The 23,681-nt window shown below is 38.2% G+C and overlaps 1 protein-coding gene across 2 annotated transcripts in view; it reads right to left on the reverse strand.

The window, feature by feature from the left end:
* DCDC2 (doublecortin domain containing 2) overlaps positions 1–23,681 on the reverse strand; it is a 175,181-nt gene that overhangs the window by 132,924 nt on the left and 18,576 nt on the right. The window lies entirely within an intron of this gene.

Raw genomic sequence — 23,681 nt, forward strand, 5'->3', positions numbered from 1 at the left:
GACCAGGTATTTCTGCCTGCAGCATCCTTCCTCCCTCATCACCTGCTCCTGAATTTGTCTTCTGGAAGCACAGACCCAAACCTGGGAGCTCCCTATGCAAACACCTTCAAAGGCTGCCACTGCCCTCAGATGAAGTCCACGCATCTTGGATAGGGGAGCTCGTATTTGAGCTGGTCCCATCCTATCAAACTCTAACCTCGTTTCTCACTATTCCATCACTTAGCCTTCACTCAGCTGGATATACTTCTCTCCTCAGAAGTTCTACATCATTTTGTCTGAATCTCTCATACAACATTTTTCATAAGTATGACATATTCCTATTATATTATCAATATTTATGTAAACTGCATCTCTCTTTTATTTTATTTTTTTAGTAAAGAGGCTCATCTATAATGCAAAGATCCATCATGGTGCTTTGGACATAGAACTCACTTAGTAAATACTTGAATTAAACAAAATTGGGACAATTTTTTTGAGCAAATACCATACCCAGAACTGTATCAAACACTTTGCTTTTCACAATATCTTTATAAGTTAGTTATTTTCAAATATGTTTAAAATTGTAAAACATCAGAATTTATAAAATGCTTTCATTTATAGTGATGTTTGCTCCTCAAAACAACATAATGAGGTCAGTATTACTCCAACTGGATAGAAGGGAATAGATGAGCCTCTCCATCCCTCATGGTCTCACAGTAAACAAAGAAGCAGTCACATGAATCCACTTCTTTTTTATTTATTTATTTATTTGGTGAGGAAGATTGGCCCTGAGCTAACATCTATTGCCAATCTTGCTCTTTTTGCTTGAGGAAGATGGTCCCTGAGCTAACATCTGTGCCTATCTCCCTCTATTTTGTATGTGATAAACTGCCACAGCCTGGCTTGATGAGCAGTGAGTAGGTCCGCTCCCAGGATCTGAACCCATGAACCCCAGCACTGAAGCAGAGTGCAGGAACTTAACCCCTACACCACCAGGCCAGCCCCCATGAATCCACTTCTGATTTGTCCGAGGTACATGCCTACTGGTAATGTTGCTCAAGACAGAAATGGGCCACTAGCAGAAATAGTACACACATATTTGCACCCATTTAGGTAAGATTTTTCTTGAATTATATGTAACTGAAAATATGCAAATATTTTTATATATTGGCCTTATCTACACCACCCTTATTCAGTGGTCCTAATATCTTCTCAAGACCACTCAAGTTTGCCTTCCCTTGGCTGCTACCTGTCAAATATTCTTCATATGATCATATCAGTATAATTTATGGAACTCCATGGAATGAAAATTAAAATTTATTAACCCCCAAAACCTCTAGAAATTCCAGAAAGGCATGGAGGCAAAATCAGCCCAGGCATTGAAATATTTTCATCAGCATTGTTACATAATAATAAAAAATTCCAACCACCCTAACTTCAGTGAGAACCTAGTTACAGAAGACATCTCTAATTATAATGAACAAGCTGTTTAGAATATTCCCAGAGGGGTCCAATTAGTTTCTATGAGCTGATGAAACCACTCATCTACAGGGTCCTGGGTCCTCTACAGGTCCCCGTGTTGTTGTACCCGGTCCAGGGGCTGACTCCCAGAGGAAGGGTTACAATTCATCTGTCAGGCGTGGATTATCATCTCTTATTCAAAGGGTTATTTTTCTGCCAGGAATGGATACCTGAGCATCAGTTTGCAAGTTTGTCTTTTGAGCTATTCTCTAAATGAAAGTCTCCCTTCACTGATGCAAGAAAATAATTCAAAACAAATTCCCAAACAAATGATATGGCTATTCAAATCATAGCAAGGTAAAAGATTTTTTTAGCTTAAAGGTGACCCAAAAGTGGCATGTCATCATAAATTCATCCAAATCCATAGAACATACAACACCAAGAGTGAACCCTAATGTAAATCATGGACTTTGGGTGGTGATGATGTGTCAATGTAAGTTTATCAATTGCAAAAAATGTACCACTCTAGTGGAGGATGTTGATAATGGGGGAGGCCATGCATGTGTGGGGGCAAGGAGCACATGGGAAATCTCTGTACCTTCCCCTCAATTTTGCTGTCAATCTAAAACTGCTCTAAAAAATACGTCTGATGAAGAAAAAAAAAAAGACCCAAAGGATAAGGTACCCATCATAAGTAATACCATCCTTGGAAAATTCTTAAGTGTAAACATATATTTAAATGAGTCCATAGCTCTAAGTCTTCTTGTCTTAAAAAACAAAATGCTCATCAATTTTTGTTAACTTTTGAACCATCAAATCAATTTCCTAAGATACCACAAATTTTTAAACTATTGGTACTCTGGTTTAATTTTCTCTTTATTGCGCTTTGTGGAATATTTTAAAAGATCAGATAATCCTAGGCACTGTGAACATATAAGTTAAACCTCAAATTTATTAACTTTATTCTAAGATAATTATTTGCAATGAGCACTTTATCTTATAGGAAAACTGAACAGGACTTGAGTCATTTTTAAAGCATTCATAAGTAAGTGAGCATAGGTTTCCCTAACACTATGCTGAGAAGAATATTATGACCCCCATAAAGTTAAAAAATAACCAATTAACCCAAGAGAACTCTTAGGAGAAATTACAGGAACTACCAATAACGAAGCATTGAAAAAAATTCTTTTGGATTATTTGTCTTTTCTTTTGTATTCCTCCTTAATGTAATACACCATGCTTACTATTTCACCATTGTCATTTTTGTTTGTTTTGTTTTCCCAATTGGGATTTTGGTTACTAAACCAATCTAGGCATGGAATGTAAAATTTCCACTAAGAATGCAGAGGAGCTGGAGTGTGGACGTAACAATGCAAGATGAAAGTTAGCAATGCTGAGTCCGCGGGGGCAGTCCACGTGGGCAGAGTGCAGCTCCCACGTGCATTTAAATAAGTCATTTAGTCCCCAGGATTCCCACCGAAGAATGTGCCAACTGTACATGATATACTTTCAGTCTTTCTTAAACACTAAGGAAGCTATTAACCCACCAATGGACAGCAAGGGAAGGGACAACAAGATTTTTAGTAAGTATTAGTTTTTCACCCACAATGCACTAGCTCTGTGCTCTGTGATGAGGATTCCATACTGAAGAGGACAGACAGGGCCTCCACTCTCACTGAGCTGATGTATGGGACAGGATGCAGGGGTGACAGACAGGAAAGGGGTAAAGGAATGAATAAAGCAGCACAGCAATATTCAGGAGCACTGGAGTGGGAGTCAGCTTCAAACCCCAGAAACTCAACTCCTCACTGAGTTACCTGAAGCAAGTTACTTCACCAACCTGGGTGCCCTTGTCTCCTCACCCATAGGATCAGGGTACTCATTTCAATAATCTCTACACTCCTTTCAAGTTCTCACATCCTCCAAAAATATTAAAGTGTTATTGAAATGCAGCTTATCTTGAACAAAAATAAAAGCTCTTAAAATTAAACTATTAAAAATATGACCTTGCTACCCCTAAGTGTCAAAGAATTGCTAATGCAACTGGGATCTCTATGATTTGGAACAAAATGTCATTATGTACAGCAAAGGGGATACGATATAGGTATCCTCTCAGAACTGTTAGAAAAATAATATAAAATTGACTAGGTTTTTTACAAAATCATCCATAAACTTCAGCTTCAACTGCTTACTAGATGTCACATTCACAACCATACATCTCAGAAGGCAAATATGACAGCAATTAAATTTGAATTAACAAGTCAATGTTTAAAAAAAAAAAAAAGAGTCTTGAAGACCAGAAACACTCCCTAAAGTGACTACAACACTTTATACCGTATACACATAGACCAGTGACATGGCTGACGCACGTTGTTCTAAATGGTTGGTTTAAAGGTAGTTCCCATGATTGCATCCTTAACCAAAACTATTTGATATGCTACTGCTAATTGCTTGAGACCTTTCAAAAGAAATATATATATATATTTTTTGGAACAGGACTAAAAGCTGAATTTCAGAATTTAGGCATGTTTCCCTCTCAAATTAATCCAGCCTCAAAGGTTTATGTCCTCTTTTCCCGTTGTTATATAACTATACTTCTCTGATAGAAATAATGGTGAAATCCACTTTAATTTTCAGAAATACGCTTTAAGCCCCGCGTTTTAGGATATAAAATGATACATATCTATCTAGGCTTCTTTCAAATACTCAGCCCCATAAATCGTCCCAGATGGTGTGTGTTTCTGGAGCTCCTTAGTGAAGCACTTTCAAATGAAGGAAAGTGTGCCAGGCACTGGGGTAAGTGTTGAATATCCACGGATAAATAAGTCAAGATCATTGCCCTCATGAAGCCCACAGAATAGTAGAGGGGGTCAGTGACAAAAAAAGAGAAATCAAACCGTAAAAACACATAATCACAAATTATGAAAAATGCTCTGAAGAAAATGAACCAGTGATGAAATAAGACAGAAATGTGCAAAACCTATAAAGAAAGAGCTGAGCATGCCTTAGGAATGGAAAGGTGTCTGGAGCAGCTGGAGTGTAGGAAATAAGAGGAGAGGAGGACAAGCTGGCCAGCACAATGCAGGGCCTCATAAGCCGAGGTAAGAAGGCTGGATTTTAGCCTACGTGCAACTGGACTCCACTGCAGAGTGTTGCAAAGGTCACTTTGGCTGCTACATGGAGGACAGATGAGAGAAAGCAAGACTGGAAGCAAGGAGGCTATTGAATTAGCCAAATGAGAAACAGTAGTGGCTTTTCCTAGGGGGTGACCAATGAGAAAGGGAAAAGTAGGTAGATCCTAGATATATATATATCTGAGGTAGAAATTAGAACCTGCTGGAAGAGGCATGTTGATAGTGAAGGAAATTGAGCTTGAGCATCAGGTGGACAGTGATGCTACTTATGAGACACAGGGGAAAATTTGCACTGGCTGTTGAATCATGAATACACAGATGGATAGATATAGAAATACATGTAAATGTGTGTATTTGCATACATACATATATTTTTCTAGCTCTGTCTATTGAGAGGGCCTAAAAGTAATGACATCTCAGTAGCAAGGAGCACCCCTGATGCCCAGATGTTGGTTTCTAAATACCATTTACCAATAAAATGAACTAGGGTTCTCTGGAGGAACAATCAATTCCAGGACCAGGAAAGGAAACATACAAAACGAACCTGGAACATCTTGTGGCGCTAGAAAGTAAGGAAGTACTCAATAAACGGCAGGGCCACATCAAAAAGACACAGAAGCCATCCTGAAAGAGTCCCCAATGGTCAAAGCAGGGATAATTTAAATAACAAAATGAATAATGATTGTACTAGATTTTAACCCCAGACAATAAAATAAATATTCATGAGTCCATACTGATATAAAGAAGTAACTGAATAAATAAATAATAACTGTGAGAGAAAGGGCAACTCTTCTGCACAGTAGAATTCCAACTAATAAATGTAGAAGGAACAATGGAAATAGAAAATCGTCATTAGGCAAACATCAGACTAATAATTGTTGCAGGCAAGAACAACCCATCCATGGATGATAAAATCTATGGGTGAAACCCTGAATGATGAGAAACAGTATATCTGCATAGTCTTAAAGTATCTCCCCACAAGATACTTATTCATTACAAAGGAAAAAACAGTAACTTTACAGTGGAGAAGGCTGGTGGATTCCACCTTACCAAGTGATCAAAGCTAGTATTACTATTAAGAAGGCCTATCAGCTTTGTGTACTCTAAGGACAAATACGAATTAAAAGAGGATTAATTAATTAAAAGAGGATTAAAAGAGGATTAATCCTCCCTGATAAAAATAAGAGATTTCCCTCCCCATCTTTTTTCTTAGAGCATTCTCTTTAGAAAACTTGCAATTATAAGTACTCTCTCTTCTTTTCGAAAGGTATGTATAATCTTTTTGAAGATTAGATAGGCCTTTTGTCAACTTTATGACCAGGTAATGTCTTTCTCAAGGACCCAGGATGTAAACATCAAGGGAGATAGCACCCCTATTTCCCAGTTTCTGTTTGGGGACAGAAGCCTAACTTGGGTGAGCACCTTGCTCCAAGTCGCAAAACTACTTCCTGTCATAAAGGAACAAGTAGTTTGTTTTTCTTCTGGGTAAAGCCAATTAGCTAACACAGATGGTCACTCCCCATTATTAGGTGAATTTAAGATGAACTGTGTGTGACAAATGGTGCTCTCATGTCCTCATATTTGAGGACTAGTTATTGTTTCTCTTGAAAATGTGTATGTAGTAGGTTAAATCTACTTGGCCAAATAAGAGTAAGATTTCTGTCTTTGCAATGTCATAGTGGATTGCCTGTGATGCGCATCATATTCTGGTTTAATGCTTACTCAATAATAAAAATGCTTTCTTTCTCTACTATCTTTGTAAAGAGGATTTCTGGATTGAGAGAAGATTTTGTTTTTAATATATTTCCCCAACAATACCCTCTGCTATGATGAATTGAGCAGGGCACAATATCATTTCCTGGTATTCTTGCCAAATAATAAATGACCTCAACCCAATCACAAGAAAACATCAGGCAAACTCAAACTGAAGCACATTCCACAAAATAATTGACCTTCAAAGTTGTCAAGGTCATGAAAAACTGAGGAACAGTAAACAGGTTCATAGAAATTAAGGCAAAACTAAGTTAGTGATAACTAAATGCAGTGTGGGACTCTGGCTTAGATCCTGAACCAGAAAAAAGACAATAATGGGAAAGCTGGCAAAATTTGAGGAAGATCTATAAATTAGATCATTGTATCAATTTTAATTTCCTGCATTTAATAACCACATCATGGTTACGTAAGTTGTTTAACAGAAGAAGCTGAGTGAAGGAAGGTGTACAAAGAATTCTCTGCACTATTTGGAAACTTCTATTTAAAATTATTTCAAAATAGAAAGTTAAACAAATGTAATGTTTAATACGCCTTATCGTAACTAAAGATCTGATACATAAGAGGCCTTCCTCGCCCTGTCTTCATCTCTCTCGCCATCTTCTCCCAATAATCACGCACAACACTGAACTTAAAATCCAGTAAAAAACACATCCTGAGACAACCAACAATAGTTTCCTTTCGTAACTAGAATAAACTTAAGCACTCTGTCATGTGCTTACATTTGGTTTTTGGTTTAGTTTCAAAGGAACTTGACCCTCTATTACTTTGTTAAGCCAAGAGATAAATTGAAAAGAACAAAAAAAGATAGTCAAGCTCAATTTGACACTAGTTAACTACTTCTTGCACCACTAAAACAGAGAAGACAGCACAGTTACCTCCCAAAGGACAGTCATGGGTTTTGTCACTATTATGCAAAGGGAGGGGGCTCTTTTTTCACATTCCAGGCTTATTAGTCAGAACAATAAGAAACAATGGTTTGTTGTTAACCAGTGAACCTAGCTTCTCTGGGAAAATATCTGCATTCCCTTAGGGTAGAACTCTGTCAGAAGAACCTCACCTCCACACCAAAACCACCTCCCGCCCAGGAGGTCAAAGCACATGATGTAGATAAAGAAGAATGTTCAAGGTTCAGTGAGTTTTTTCCCTTAATTAAAAGCATAAGAAAACTCAAAAAGTAACAGCTCAAGACTATCAATGGCACAGAGACTCCCCCCTTACGAGCTTATCGCCAGCCCACCCCAATGAAATACATTCACCTGAGAACAGAAAACGAATGAGTGCAACTTTTTTAAGGAAAACGCAGGAAGAAATAAAATCTGTATTTGGCCCTTTAATACCTGCAAAACACCAAGTTTATGATACTTTGTGCCTTATTTGTAAGTAATCCTTAGCAAGAACATCAAAGTGTGTCTTCTTCCTCCCATCTTTTTCATATTTCACTTCCTTCTCTGTCTGGGTTGCTTGGGTGATGGTAGCCCATGAAAGAGCAATGGCACTTTGGTATCTAAAATATTTCAACTAAATCAAGAGATAGGAGAAAGGGCTTCACATCTAATGCAATTAATTAAGGCCAAGTTCATTTTACTCCCAATCTGACTCTTGCATGGAAAGCCTAGGAACAGGAGGTCCCTGAAGTAAATTTTGCCTCTTGGAATAATCCAAAACCAGGAGCTCCAGAGACGCCTGGTTCAAACTCAATCATTCCATCTAGGAGTGAGGGTGCAAGGTGTCCACTTCCTAATATACTTATATACTCCTAATATACTAATATACTCCTTTCTTCTCAAATAAAGGCACTCACTCGCGGGCCACCATCTTTAATTACTCCATGAACAGTTTCTGCGTTACGGTAAATAATAAATCATAAAGCCCTCCTGGTGATTGGAAAAGCAGCGTGGAATGTAGGTTCTTATGCCCTACGGAGGAACTCTGAAAGTCCTGAGGCCTCAACCCCACTATCCACCTGGGAAGGATAACATAGACCTTGGCTCCCACCTGCAAAGACAGTGCAGGTTTAGTCTTCTACTCTGAGAGACTACATGTCCCTCAACTCACATCCTGAAGATATCACAGAGGAGTGCTGGCACCCCCATTTCTACAGGGTTGTTACACAAAGAAGGAATCAAAGATTTCAGTTACACTAGCACTTCTAGTCCAGAAGTTTTCAACAAACGTGTTCCACAACATTTTCTGCAATTTCAAGGTACATTTAGCAGGTGGAGAAGATTTTTGTTGTTTGTAAAAATAAATTACTAGAGAAAATCCAGAATATTTTTCTCAGTATGTCTCTTCTTTGTCATCACACTCACATGGCAGCTTATAGCAGAGTTTATTCCTTAGCCTATCCAGGCCTGTTTACAAAAACACAAATACTATACATGTAAGTGGGAGATGAGTCACATTATTTTACCATGTCTCTGATTTGCGAATAAAATTAAAAGGACTGAAAACTGTTCTTCAGTCTCACAACCTCCCCATTCTTTGTTGTTAGTGCTATGGAGTAGATTCTGACTCCTAGTGACCCTGTGTACAGCAGAGCAGAACCCCGCCTGGTCTTTTTGAGCCATCCTCTCACCTTCCGGTGTAGTTATCAGACAATGCTCCTCCATTATTCATCGTGTTTTCATGGCCAATTTTTTCAGAAGTGGGTGGCCAGGCCCTTCTTCCTAGTCTGTCTTAGTTTGGAAGCTCCACTGAAACATATCCACCATGGGTGACCCTGCTAGTATTTGAAATACTGGTGGCATAGCTTTCAACATCACAGCAACACACAGCCGCCACCATATGACAAGTGACAGATGGATGGTGCTGAGAGTGCCAAATCTTACTCACTAGACCACCAGGGCTGGCTATTCTTACTACCATCATATTTACTTGCCATTATTTCAGGCCTCCCTTCCCCACTGCCATGTTGAATCTCAGACCACAAACTAGTGTAATTTTTCTCTATGACCATCATATGTGGGAATGTGGAATTGGCATTGTTGATCAAGTTTTACACAAAGTTCCAAAACCCTGGGAAGGAAGGAAGGGAGAGAGAGAGGGAGGGAGGGTTGGGGGGAGGGAGGAAGGAAGGAAGGAAGGAAGGAAGGAAGGAAGGAAGGATGGATTTCTGTTCTGATCAACTGCGATAACTGATGAAGCATATGTACCTATGCATCATTTGTAATTTTGTAAGCACATCTACACCAAATTTCCAATTCTCCTGTTGATGGAAAAGAGAAGGAATATGAATAACCAAAGCACTAGCTAATCCAGAAGTCATTTAAAATTAGAACTGACTGGGGCTGGCCTGGTGACATAGTGTTTAAGTTTACACCCTACGCTTCAGGGCATGGGGTTTGCAAGTTTCGATCCTGGGCACCAACCTATACGCCACTCATCGAGCCATGCCGTGACAGCATCCCACATACAAAATAGAGGAAGACTGGCACAGATGTTAGCGTAGGGATAATCCTCCTCAAGCAAAAAGAGGAAAATTGGCATCAGATGTTAGCTTGGGGCAAATCTTCCTCACAAAAAACAAAGCTAAAGTTTACTAAATCAGCCTTATTCATTTTGCCAATATACTCATTATCTCCCTGTTTGACTCAAGCTAATGTCAAAATGAGTGTTCATTTTTAGAATACACCAACCAACAAAAGGTCATTGCCTCATAGCTCCCAGGATAGGAAACAGTCCAAATTTTAAAGTTTACTGTAGATAATCCATAAAATCAAAAATCAGAAAGACTGTTAAGAGCTGTCTGACACATACCTTAGCAATAAAGAGAACAGATATAGAAAAGAAATAAGTTATCTAGCAGGGGGAAAAAAATCACCATCATTCATATCAATAAAAACCAAGAAGGTATGAAGAACTTTCACTTACATCCTCATTGAACCCTTACTGTCTTCTGTATTTGTTCTGTATTTGTTGACTGCTGTCTCCTCAGATAGATGGTTCACTCTGTGAGCCCAGAGACTGTCTTTTATCCTCAGTGCACCAGCAGCAGCCTAGTGCCTGGCACATGGCAGGCAACAAGAGAAAACATCTGTGGAGCCCTCCATATAGTCACAAACAAGTCAGGTAAGGTTCCTGGACTGAGAGCTTACAATTAACTGGACAGTATGTGTTTGATGAGTTGAGTGAATTGAATTATAAAGAAACCTGGATTAGGACAGGTATTGTTGTCATCACCAATTCACAGTTGAGGAAACTGAGGCCATGAGGCAACCCAGCCCAGGATTTTTTACTAAAAATCCTGAGCTCTTTCTTCTTTACATAAGCATTTTGTTTTAATTTCTATTGATACTTTCTCTGTGAACCCTACTTACTTGAAACCAATCTCTCCTAATATCTTGAGGGTCTTTAGCAACTGGCAGCATGTGATGTCTGAATTTCACATATATAATTAGTTTTCACTGCAACAATCCACTTTTAATCAATCTCTTAACATTATAAACTTAGAATGAAGATATGGGGTGTTACTAGTAAACAAAATGAATATTCTGCAAATAACACAATTTTCTAAAGCCTAGTAAATGTGGTAATTTGTCTTTCCTCTTGCATTTTTTAGTCTCTGCCTAATACATATTTAGCTTGATTTACATTTTAACGCCCAACATTTGTTACTCTCCAACAGATGGCTAAGACAGCAAGCACAAGGAAATGAGATCTAGATGAACGTTCTTCCGTTTCCAAGGAAGAAAATATAGACTACTTTCTGAGTGAAGTATAAATTCCCTGACAATGAACAAGAATAGTTTACATGTCAAAAGATGTCTAATAAATGTTATTTGCTTAAGAACCAAAGAGGAATACTTTCCCCAAAACATACATCTCCTCCATATGTACAGAAACTTGACAAGCTCTCCTGCTCAGGTCACAGAGTAATTCTAAATCCCTTGCCTATTGGCACTGAGTTGTCGACAACTGAGGGTTTTAAAGTAGATTCCCCTGTGTAGACTTACCTTTGCGGTTATTAGATCCCCAGGTAATAAAGAGTTTAGATTCCTGTAAAGTACACTACAAGGGATGTTAAACTAGCTATGCTTTGGACATCTGGAGATGTGATGCTTGTGAATTCAACTAATTGAGGCCGTAACTTGTATCTGAATTATCTTTGGGCAGTGGGGGACTTTGCATAGTTTGATCGCCCCGAGAGTTGAGAATCACTGCTTTGGGGACTTGTTATAGGAAAGCACATTTCTGTCAAGTTCGAGGCCCATGGCCTAGCACACCCCGGAAGTCTGCTGCCCAAATTCGTGACCAATACAGCTATGAAGTTTTATGCTTCCATGTCCTTGCTCATGGCTGTCTTATCTCATCCTCAATATATCTACTAAGCTACTGACTTTTTAAGACCCAGTTCCTCTCTGAAGCGTCCTTTCTCTGCTCCCCTTGCCATGTAATGTTACTTTTATCCTCCGTCGGTACGTTCATCAACATTGGACTTAAACACTGTAGTGCATTTATCACATTTTACGCTGTTCTTTGTGTGCATAGCTATCATTCTTGCTAGACAACAAGCTATTCCTTGGAAAGTAGGGGCCACAGAGTTTTCATTTTTCATCCCAATCAATCCAATTCAGCATCTGATTCACTTAATATTTCTTGATAACTACAATTTCAAGACAGATATAACTTTTTATCTAGTTTCCAAGGAGAAAACTACTTTAAGTCTCAGAATCAGGATTGAAACTCAGCCTATTTGGTTCCAAAATCCATGTTCTTTCCACTACGCCATGCTATCTCTCAGTGATAGACAATGTTAAACTGAAGCATTCAAATAAAAGCAGATAGGCATTCCCTACTGATGGAAGCATGTAAATTAACGTTTGGAGATATATTACAGGCTAAATAAGTGTAGTTGCCCAGAATGCATGTAGACGTGTAGTGAGCACAGAGTCACATACAAAATAATAAATAACACAATTGAAGGAGAACTTTTACCCTCATACCCTTTGCACAGAAGACAGACTTCTTGGAGAGCCTTTATCAAGTTTGCTTCTTTGTTTATATGTTTGTTTTCCTGAGCATAAAGTATCATATTAAGGAGAAAAACAAATTAGGTACATGTGTATGGTGATGGATTGTAATTACTCTTCGGGCGGTGAACATGATGTAATCTATACAGAAATCGAAACATAATGATGTACATTCGAAATTTGTATAATGTTGTAAACCAATGTTACAAATAAGAAAATAAAACAACTATTCATATTTAAATTTTTTTAGAAAAATATTTATCTGAAATGGGCAGTAGGAACCTGCACATATTATAAAAGTATCAAATATATTAAATTTGATTAGTAGTTTTAAAACTATCATCTGGATACAAGTAATAGATACATATTCAATATTTAGGGAGAAATATTTATTTACAGGAGAAAATATTCACCTTGTATTGTGAGATAAAAATAAAATTATTTTAAAAATGAAAAAGAAAAAGAAAATTTCAATTAAATCTTTTATCAACTTAGGTTTGTTGAAAGATTAGTTGGAAAAAATCCCACTGCATTTCTGCTTCATTTCAACTCCTCATTTCTACCCCGCAATCCCAAAATGATAAAGGTAAGGTAAGGAAGAATGGTGAGAAGTTGAAACTAAGGATACAGCGGAGACGGACAACATAGGCAACAACTTAACACCAGCTGCCTGATGTCCCAAATACAATGGGAAATTGGAGACGGATTCCTTCCGTCATCCCAAAATTGAATCAACCTACTTCTATGATAATCTAGGTTTTATAAGAAGACGCCCAGCTTACTTTGTGCTGTAATTACATTCAACACAAATAATTCAAGGAATCCATGAGATGACACAAAATCAGTCCCAAACATTGAGTTTTCCCTCCACTATCTTCTATTCCACCAGCATCAATATTTGTAATGCCAAAATAAAGACGTGAATGAATGAAACGGGGGGAGGGGCTTGTTTGTGTTCAAATTTCCACGCTGTGTTCCTTTCTAGCCAACTGTACTGCTTACATAATATGAAATACTGAAGGAAAACACACACATTTATCTCAGAAAGCAAATCTCTTACACTTTCTTGGATATGGAGGAAAAAACAGCTACTTTAACCTTCAAAAGAAAAAGAATGATACTTCAGCCAGTGTTAATCCCAACTAAAGTCTTCAGTGAACACATTATTAGGGACTGTGAAATTGTTAAAAAAAAAAAAAAAAAAAAAGTTCCGCTAAACATGCTTCAGAATTACTGTACTCCAATTAACAATAACCATAAACTAGAAGTCAGATTTGTTTGCAAGGGCTGTCTCGTCAATTCCTGGCTGATCCCTCCTGGTATTACTTTCATTATGAGCACTCAGAAGAATAACTGTGTTTGCATGGCTTGTTGTTGCAATTAGGTTTCCAGGTTACCAGCTGCCAAACATCCCTGGGCTGAATGTAACTTCTAGACATACTGTTCCAAAGACTCTAAAATCTGCCATATGCATCAAAAGATAAATTGCAATCTTCACACCCATGGGGAGTAGAATAATAAAGCAAAGGGTCACCCTGTATAAACAGTATTGGTTGGGCAACCTTGCGCTAAAAAGTCATTTTGTCTAGCTTCAAAGGAGGAGGAATTTGGCCTCTGAAACTTTCTTAAAACTTGGCCTTCTAAAATGGACCACCACAAAGAACACAAGAATTTTGATCTTGGAAATTTGCTTTGTTGGTGTGTAATGCAGGCTACCTTCTTGATTCCACACCGGTCCATCTCTTTCCAGATTATTGGGGGCAGATTGGATCCCATAACTCAAGAGGGACAGAGGGACTTTGGAAGGAAAGAGTAGACAGCCACAGCCATTGAGGGGCAGGGAAATAGGATCCACGAGGAAGGATGTTTTAAATGACATTATTCAGTCTGAATAAGAGAAGAGTAGGCTGTGGTTTAATCATATTTTTCAACCCTTTGATGAACTCTTCCCCAGCACAGTGGTGCCCAATTGTGTTCCCAAAAGGCTTACACTGCAGTTTTAGAAACTAGGTATTTTCATCATTAAAATGGAAAGCAACTGGAGCATTCTCTCTACTATAAAAACACAACATTTGAGGAGAAAAGAAATATTGAAATAAAAGGAAGGCAATAATTCAATGCCCTTTCCTTGTTCTTTTTAGTATGATAAAGATAGATATTGACATACACCAGCTAGCCTTCTTGGGTTCCCAGTTCTTCCAGATGTCTCCCTTCTTTTACTCAAACAGCTACTGAAATCTCATCCATTCTATAAAATCTTTCCTATCTAACTGGAAGACGGGAAGAGAATTCTCTCTAGTGATATGTAATTCCCACAGCTCCGCCTTCACTCACAGCCTTGTAACATGCACCGAGCCATTGCTTATACACAATGTTAACACATTAATCTAAGTCTTAATTCAATGTTTTTTCAGTTATCTTATGCCTTCATCAGTACTATCTGTCTTATATTACAAGCTCCTAAATGACTCTCCTTCTTGATAAGCAGCCTAGCACAGTAGCACAATGACTCTAAAACATCAAAACAAAGCAGCAAACTTGCCATGATGCACTGCAAATGATTTGATATAGACAGTTTTATTTTGTAATACCATGTGGTTTTTTATTAATTTCTTTAAATAACAGCAGACAGGTATCTGCTTCTGAAAAAGAAAATGTACCTTAGATCAATTACTAAAAAAATCCTTATGTGGTTTAAATAACAAATGAAATTGACACATTCTTGTTTACAATTGCACTTCTAATAAATATATGAGGGCTTTTAATTTTTATTAACTTCTAATTCATATACATCATCCATCCTATATGAAGAAAGTAGGAATTACTTTTGCCAAATTACTAGTTAATTCTCTTTCTACATGTCTTCCAGTTAGATAAGAAAGATTTTATATTATATTCTTTTCTATGATCCCACGTATTTTTAGCAAATCAGTCTTCAAAAACCGGCAACAGAAAACTCTATTTCCTTTAATTAGAATGGATGATATAGGGGCTGGCCCCATGGCCGAGTGGTTAAGTTCATGTGCTCCGCTGCAGGCGGCCCAGTGTTACGTTGGTTCGAATCCTGGGCGCAGACATGGCACTGCTCATCAAACCACGCTGAGGCAGCATCCCACATACCACAACTAGAAGGACCCACAACGAAGAATATACAACTATGTACCGGGGGGCTTTGGGGAGAAAAAGGAAAAAAATAAAATCTTTAAAAAAAAAAAGAATGGATGATGTATAAATTGTAATATTTTAAATCCAATCCTTTATTTGATATTCTCCAACATTATCTAAACATGCTGCAGATTCATGACATTCAGATGACATTCAGATCAGCATGGTATTGTAAGGAGTTACCTAGTCACTTATTCACTCATTCACTCATTTATTAAGCTTCCCATTCATTTATTAAATTTTGCTAATCATAATGTGTTTTTATTTTACCTATAACTTTGACTCCCTATTTCGTTCCTTTTTCTACTCTAGTCATTAATTCATGTCAACTTCAAAACTCACTTGCTGAAATGATCAAGAGTATTTTTTGCCAAAATTAATATGTTAATAAAAATGCTATCAAGAAATAGAAGTTAACTGGGCTAGGGGTGGGGTCAACAATGCATATACTTGGTCAAAAAAAATCTTCATTTAATCAAGACATCATAGCATATACACTTTTTAACTTTGAAAATAAGAGGTAAAACACATTGAAAAGAGATGTCAGAAGCTGGCTGCTGAGTTTTTCTTTAATCGTGTTTAATAAGCACAGTAAAGGACAGAAGAATAACATGCAAAGAGCTTTAAGATTAGTGAATAAAGTAAGAAGATAAAGAAATAGAGATTGGGAGAAATTAAGAGAGGTAGGATGGAGATATCCAAAACGCTGAATAAAAGACATAGAGAAAGAAGAGAAAAAAAGTTTGGAAAAAATGTAAATGTGACCTAATAAAAAAATTAAGCACAGGGGCCGGCCCAGTTGCATGGTGGTTTGGTTTGGCATGCTCAGCTTCAGCAGCCCCAGTTTGCAGGTTCAGATCCTGGAAGCAGATCTATACCACTCATCAAGCCATGCTGTGGCAGTGACCCACGTACAAAACAGAAGAAAGATTGGCACAGATGTTAGTTCAGGGCCAATCTTCCTCAAGCCAAAAAAAAGGAAGATTGGCAAAGATGTTAGCTCAGGGTCAATCTTCCTCACCAAAAAACAAAATTAAGTACAAAAGTTATTAAATAATTACATTTAGAGTTAACCTCTATTTCTTATATCTAAATACATATATTTATTTATAATAAAAATATCTAGATAAATTTAGAAATATATAAATGCTTTTAAATATTTTTGTCATAATTATATGAAGACTCTTTTTAGATCATCTGCATGTGAATGTTCCAATTTTTCAGATTAAATTCTACATGTTAATAATATGTGTCTACTCAGTTCTGGTGACAAATTATATTTCAGAATTTTATCAGATCAAATTAAATGGCTCCTTCATGTTCTTTTTCCTGTATTGGCAACACTCTGCAGGAAAAATTTCTCATAACAGAGTGCTGCTTCCTCAGCAACGAGAAAACCAAGAATGAGAAATTGTTTATAGATTGCAATAAACTATACATACAGTGTAGTTAATTCTCGAAGCAATTACTTGAAAAATTAGTTCATCATTTCAGGATGCTAAAAAATAGGAGATATGGAAAGGAGGCGAGCCTGTGTGCTAATTCACAAAGTAACCATCAAATATATCAACACCTGAAGGTGTGCAGTAACCATATTTAAATGCTGTAAGTGAAACAAATTCTTGCTGTGGCAGACTGTATTTTCCAAAAATGACCACAGCAATATTTCCAGTCCACTTCCTTTTCTAGAATCTCACCACTGCCCATCAAGAGGTGAAGTCTATTTCTCCTCCCTGAAAACCTGGAAAGGACTTTGGGCCGCCTAGAAGAACAAAATGCGAAGGAAGTGATGCCGCATGACTTCTGCATGCCTCTCTCTCTTTCTCTCTATCTTGTCACTTGCCCTTGGAACCCACCACCATTCTGTGAAGAAGCCCAAGATAGCCCACAAGGAGAGACCATATGGAAAAGGGCAGGTGAAGAGAAACCAAAGCCCAGCTGACAGCCAACATTAGCCACCTAATGTGAGTGAAAGAGCCTTCCAACGGTTCCGGCATCCAGCCTTGAAGTCTTCCACTAGGGCTCCAGACATCACAGGGCAGAGAAAACCCATCTCTGCTGTGCCTTCCCTGAATTCCTGACACACAAGATCCATCAGCAAAGTAAGTTTTTGTTTTATGCTGCTAAGTTTTGGGGTAATTAATTATACAGCCTTAATAACTGGCACAACAACATGTAAGACAGTACCTAAAAATTTAACAATTTTTAAACATAAAGGAAATAGTAGTACTTAAAGCAAAAACTGACTAAGCCACTTTCATATATGAAATACTCCTTCATATATTTCCTTCAGGAAAGGAGAATAATTACTATTCATCAAAAAAAAATTCTGTGTGCCAGGTACTATGTTTGATGCCAGGGATGGTACAAAGATGAGTATAAATGGCCACAATACATGAACTTCTTGGAGTTTACAACCTAGGGGGAGAGATAGACTTCAATCAATTATTCAACTCCACAAAGGGAAATTCAACAACAAGTGCTACAACGGGGAAAGGCCCGACACATACCAATGCCAGGGGAGTTTGATCTAACAAGGTCAGAGAGGGCTGCCCTGAGGCAGTGACACTTGCGCTGGCGTAAGTACGAGCAGAAGAAGCAAAGGGAGGAATAGGAAAGTATATTCCAAACTCAGAGAACAGTGATGTGCAAAGTTCCTCAGATAAGAGGTAGCATGGAGCACACCACAGACCAAAGGAAGGCCAGTAGACATGCAACGTCACTTCTGCTACATTCTTTCTTCTAGGCAGTCCAAAGTCCCTTTAAGGTTCATGGGGAGGAAAAATAGACTCTACCTCTTGTTGGGGAGTCGCAAGATTGGAGAAAATAGGAAGTGTTGAAAGAGTGGAACCAGAAGGATATGAAGGCACAAGAACACATAAGATAGTATCTTTCAGACTTTTATTGACCATCGCTCAGAGTAAGGAATACATCTTGCATTGCAACCTAATTCATACATACACACTTAACCAAAATCACAGTTTCACAAAACAGTACTTACCATCACTACCTATAGTGCAATCTGATATCATCTATTTTATTTTTGTATATATTTATCACAACTAAATTGATTTTCAATGTAATAAAAGGTCATGGCCTGAAGTCTGAAAAACATTAACATAAGGCCTTGTAGGTTAAGTTAAGGCATTTATCCCTATGCGTAATCAGAAGTCACTGAACAGTTTTAAACGCGATGATACAGGATCAGATTTGTGTTTCCATACCCTAGCTGGAATAAAATAGAAAACAGAACACAAAAGAAGTGGAGTGGGTGCAAGGAGATCTGATATGAGACTACTGAGGCAACTTAGGCAAGATATGACAGTAGTTTAAATTAATATGGTAGTAGTGGTAGAGGTGGAGAGAAATGGATGAATTTCAGATACTTAGGAGTCATAATTGGTAGGAGTGATCAATTAAACGCTGAGGATGAGGGAGGTTTTTGACCCTCAAAACTGGATGGATAGTGGTACCATTCTCTGGAAGGAACACACAGGGGAAACCAAGTATAGAGAAGGGAAGACAGCTCTTGCAAACAAAACTGGCTTCTAGTTTATGGTTACTGCTACTTGGGGTACAGTAATTCTGAAGCATGTTTAGCGGAATTTTTTTTTAAATAATTCCACAGTCCCTGGTAATGCGTTCACTGAAGACTTCAGTTGAGACTTAACACTGGATGAGGTATTCTTTTATCACTACAGGTGCATTTACTAGAGCTTCTGGGCACAGTACACTATCTCGAGCAGCTAAGAACAGCCCTAAATTTTTGCTTAGCTAGTTGATTAAAACTGGGACTTAGTGGCGGCCCTCATTAAATGACATCAAGATGCCCAATTTTCTTCAACATAAATCAGAGCAGAGGTTGGCAAACTATGGCCCACGTGCCAAATTCTGCCTGTCTTCTGTTTTCCAATAAAGTTTTATTGGAACACAGCCACACTCCTTCACTCACAAATTGTCAACAGCTGCTTCCATTCTATAATAGTAGAGTTGAGCAGTTACAACAGTGACTATATGGCCTGTAAAGCCTAAGATATTAACTGCCTGGTCCTTTACAGAAGTTAGTGAACAACAAGGGATCCAAAGACTTAAGAAGATAGAAATCCTGGAGCAGATTTTTCATGAGCACACCACCCACCAATCTCTTATCTATCTGACTCAAGTGAGGATCCCAAACACACTCCCTTCAACCAGCCCTCAAGAAAAACATTGATGAGCAATGTTGCTCCAACAACCCTTCAAGTGCTCGTGTAGTTGTTCTCTGTAGACCAGGCATGCTGGTGGAAGACACTGCATTGGGAATGGGCTCTCCGGTTTCCATGGGGTGGCAGGATTCTGGGGTGGCAGAAGGAAAAAGTAGCACTTATTCTCCAGAGAAAAGGCAGGCTCAGGAACCGGAAGTGGCAGCACAGTCAATGTGGTAACCACAATGACCTGATCTGTGAGGACCTATGATGCAGACTAAATGATCAGAGGATTTCTAAGACTAAAAGAGTTGTACAACCCACAACTTGATTTTTATAACAAAAATCTCCAGATCTTGTAAATAGAGGCCCACTTAAACTACCAGTTGTTACAACCCCACAGTCAAGTATCAGACCTGACAGCCCTCCAAAATTGAAGAGAAGGCTTGGTTCCCTTGTTGAAGGATCCTACAATATCGCAGATAAATACTCTGAATCTTCCTCAAAGTCTTTTCAATGAGATTTGCAACCACTCTCCAGGGAAACCTGCCCTGGAGGGAGTGAAAGACTCAGCCCATTGAGGAAGGAGGAGACACTGGCTCTTAGACACAAATTCTCACCGTAGAATGTTGTTTCCATCCCTAGGAATGTGTCTCTTCGAGAGAAACTCTTGCTCTTAGGAACTGAGTTATGTGCAAAATATTCACAATAGTAATACAAAAAAAGAAAGAGGGAGGGATGATTAGAAATAACACAAATATCATCAATTAGAGAAGGAACAAATAGTGTTATACTCATAAAATGGAATACAACACCACAAAGAGAATGAAAGAACTACACCTCCTCACAACATGGATGAATATACAAAACATGATGTTGAGCAAAAAGGCAGGTTGAAAAGAATACAAAGAGTATGATCCCATTTGCATAAAGTTCCACACTTAACTATATATTGTTTAGGATTATATATGTAGTAAAACTATAAAGACAAAGAGATGAGAGACATAAAATTCAAGATAGTGTTTACACACTGGGATGAAGCAGGAAATGGGACTGAGGAGAGACACAAGGAGCTTTTACTGTATTTGTTCTGTTCTATTTCTTAAGCTGGATGTAACACACATATGTTAATTTTATTGTTTTACACACTGTAGGTATAATTTCTCTTTTGTATGTAATATGTAATTCTTAGGTTTTTGTTTTTTTTTTAAAGATTTTATTTTTTCCTTTTTCTTCCCAAAGCCCCCCGGTACATAGTTGTATATTCTTCGTTGTGGGTCCTTCTAGCTGTGGCACGTGGGACGCTGCCTCAGCGTGTTTTGATGAGAGGTGCCATGTCCGCGCCCAGGATTCGAACTGACGAAACACTGGGCCTCCTGCAGCAGAGCGCACGAACTTAACCACTCGGCCACGGGGCCAGCCCCCAAAGGTTTTTTTTTAAATAATAAAGTTAATGGGGGACACCAAATCCTACAGAGACAACTCTATCAAGAGCTCAGTTCCTTCCAGAACAAAAATCTGGGCCACCTCACAGTTGAGAATTCCAAGCATGTGAAGCGCTAATTAAAGGTAAGAAGAGAAGAGGAATGGAGAGTAGAAAAGGAAATCATGAATACTATCTCCAGACTCATGATTCTCTGCAGAAATACCTTTAGTTCCTTTCTTGAGATATCGTGTATATATATTGGATATTATGTCTATAGCTAACAACCTTTTTTCCCTCTCTCCCTTTAACCTATTGATTTACATGAGGTATTAACAGTTACACTTATAATTTAGTATATAGGTTGCAAAATATTGAGATGGGACAACAGTAGGACTAGAAAAATAACAGACATCACCCAGAGATCCTGACTAGGAACAGAATGCAGTAACTAAGGAGACTGCGGGTCACCTCCATTAGAAGAAGAGGATGAGTGTATTTTCAGAGGTATAGAAATATTAGCATTGAATTCGGCAGAAACAAAAGATATGTTGCTGTTGAACCATCAAAGGATGTATAGGGAATACTTGTCATATTTTGGCTTTCCAGCATCTGAACACATTTTCTATTTGAATAGAATTCCCATTACACGAAGCTTAGAGGCAAGCAGATCCCTCCCATCACCCACAGAAGGTTAAAAAAAGCTGATATTCACTTTATCAGCCTGACTGCGGTGAAGCCATCAGAACATGACCTTTGCTTGGCCCAACAGACTCACCCAGGGCTTTTACACCAGTACAGTGACAAAGCAGAAAAGGTAAAGCTGGTGACCTCAACAGCAACAAAGTCCAGTTTCTAGGAGTAGTGTTTGCAACATCCACTGTGAAAAGTTGGGGGCGGTGGTCTGAGAAACTGAATATCTCCACTGTTCAGTGGTGGTGGCAGTATTGTCTTTAACGGCCTACTCCCGTGGCATAACGTGGTCCAGGTCTGGCTGCCTCAACTCCCTAGTAACTGTTCATTCTCTGAGCTTAGTTCTCCAGCTCTATCAGCGGTTTAAAGTATATCTTATATATTTTCAAAAATTCCTTTTCTGCTAAAACAAGACAGACATTTTCTTTTTGCCTCCTGAAAATACCCTGGCTAATTCACATGTGTATTTTTCATTCTCTCTATATCTGAGTCTTTGTGAAATTATGTGAACCCTCAATATTTGAAGAACAACTCCAAGACTCAGTCACACAAAGAAGTTTATTGTGTGCTATTTTATTTACTGATATATTTCCTTTTCCATGTATTTATATAATAATAATCTCAACCATTTATCAAACATCTGTTCTCTGGTCACTCTGATCAGAAGGAGTGATAAGTATCACCTAGTCTCTGTAGAGGATTTTGTACTTGATCAAACACTTATATTTACATTTTCTCCTTTTGGCTATAGCCTGTAAAAGCAGCCACTATGATGTTTTACTCCACTTACCAGCTACTCTGTTCACATGGCCCTTATTAACATCAGCAGTAATGTGGCATCATTTCCATTTACTGAGTCCTAATTATGTATCAGGCACAGTGCTAAGGAGCTTAGTATATATCTACATGTTTCTAATCTTTACTACAATTTGTCAAAGAAGGTATTACTGGGTGAGCCCTGGTGGCCTAGTGGTTAAGTTCAGCACTCTCCACTTCAGCAGCCCAGGTTCCAGTGTGCAAGAACCTACACCACTCCTCAGTGGCCATGCTGTGGTGGCAGCTCACATACAAAATAGAGAAAGATTGGCCACAGATGCTAGCTCAGGATGAATCTTCCTCAGCCAAAAAAAAAAAGGTATTATTATTTCCATATTTCAGACAAAGAAAGGGAGGCCCAGAGAGAGCAAGTGACTTATAACTTGAGATCCTGGGGAAAAAAAATGCAGTTTGTCTCCAACACATGATGCCTTCCTTGTTCCCTTCCTCCAATCCTGCAAGTTGCTTTGTTTGCCTGATAACTTGGTAGATGTTACTCAAAACATCTGGTCAGAATAGCGAAAGAAACCAAGTGACAATAAACACAATGAAAATAAAAAAATTCATTCATGGTTCCTGGCTCAATATCTCTTTCTCTAATCTCTTCACACACTGTAGTAAATTTCCATGTAAAAATATTTTTGGTTTCCTGTGGGAGCCTTTTAATAAATAGACATGCCAAAGCCATTTCAAGTGCTGTATTGGAAACATTCAGCATAAATATCCTGTCCTGCAGGGAATAATAGCAAAGGCAAAAAAAAGTCAATTGAGAATACAACTAAAATAACTCTAGGCATGATTTTGTGATTAATGATGACTTCGTGACTTGTTCAAGAAAGATATTAAGGACATTTTTTAAAAATTGTGCCTCTTTTCTGGATTCACTTCCCAACTTTTAGCCTTCCTTATATATCTCCTCCTTCCTATCATTAAATTACAGTATAATAAATAAGTGAAACTCTTTACCCTCCAAATGTCCTCTCAAGAATAAAAAGATACTGAATGATCATCTTCAATTAAATTCTGCTGACTCAGTAGGAAATGCTTCCCTCTGCACAAGCACAATATATTAACACACAGTCCC

The sequence above is a fragment of the Equus caballus genome, chromosome 20 (genome assembly GCF_041296265.1).
Source record: "Equus caballus isolate H_3958 breed thoroughbred chromosome 20, TB-T2T, whole genome shotgun sequence".
Taxonomy (NCBI): Eukaryota; Metazoa; Chordata; class Mammalia; order Perissodactyla; family Equidae; genus Equus; species Equus caballus.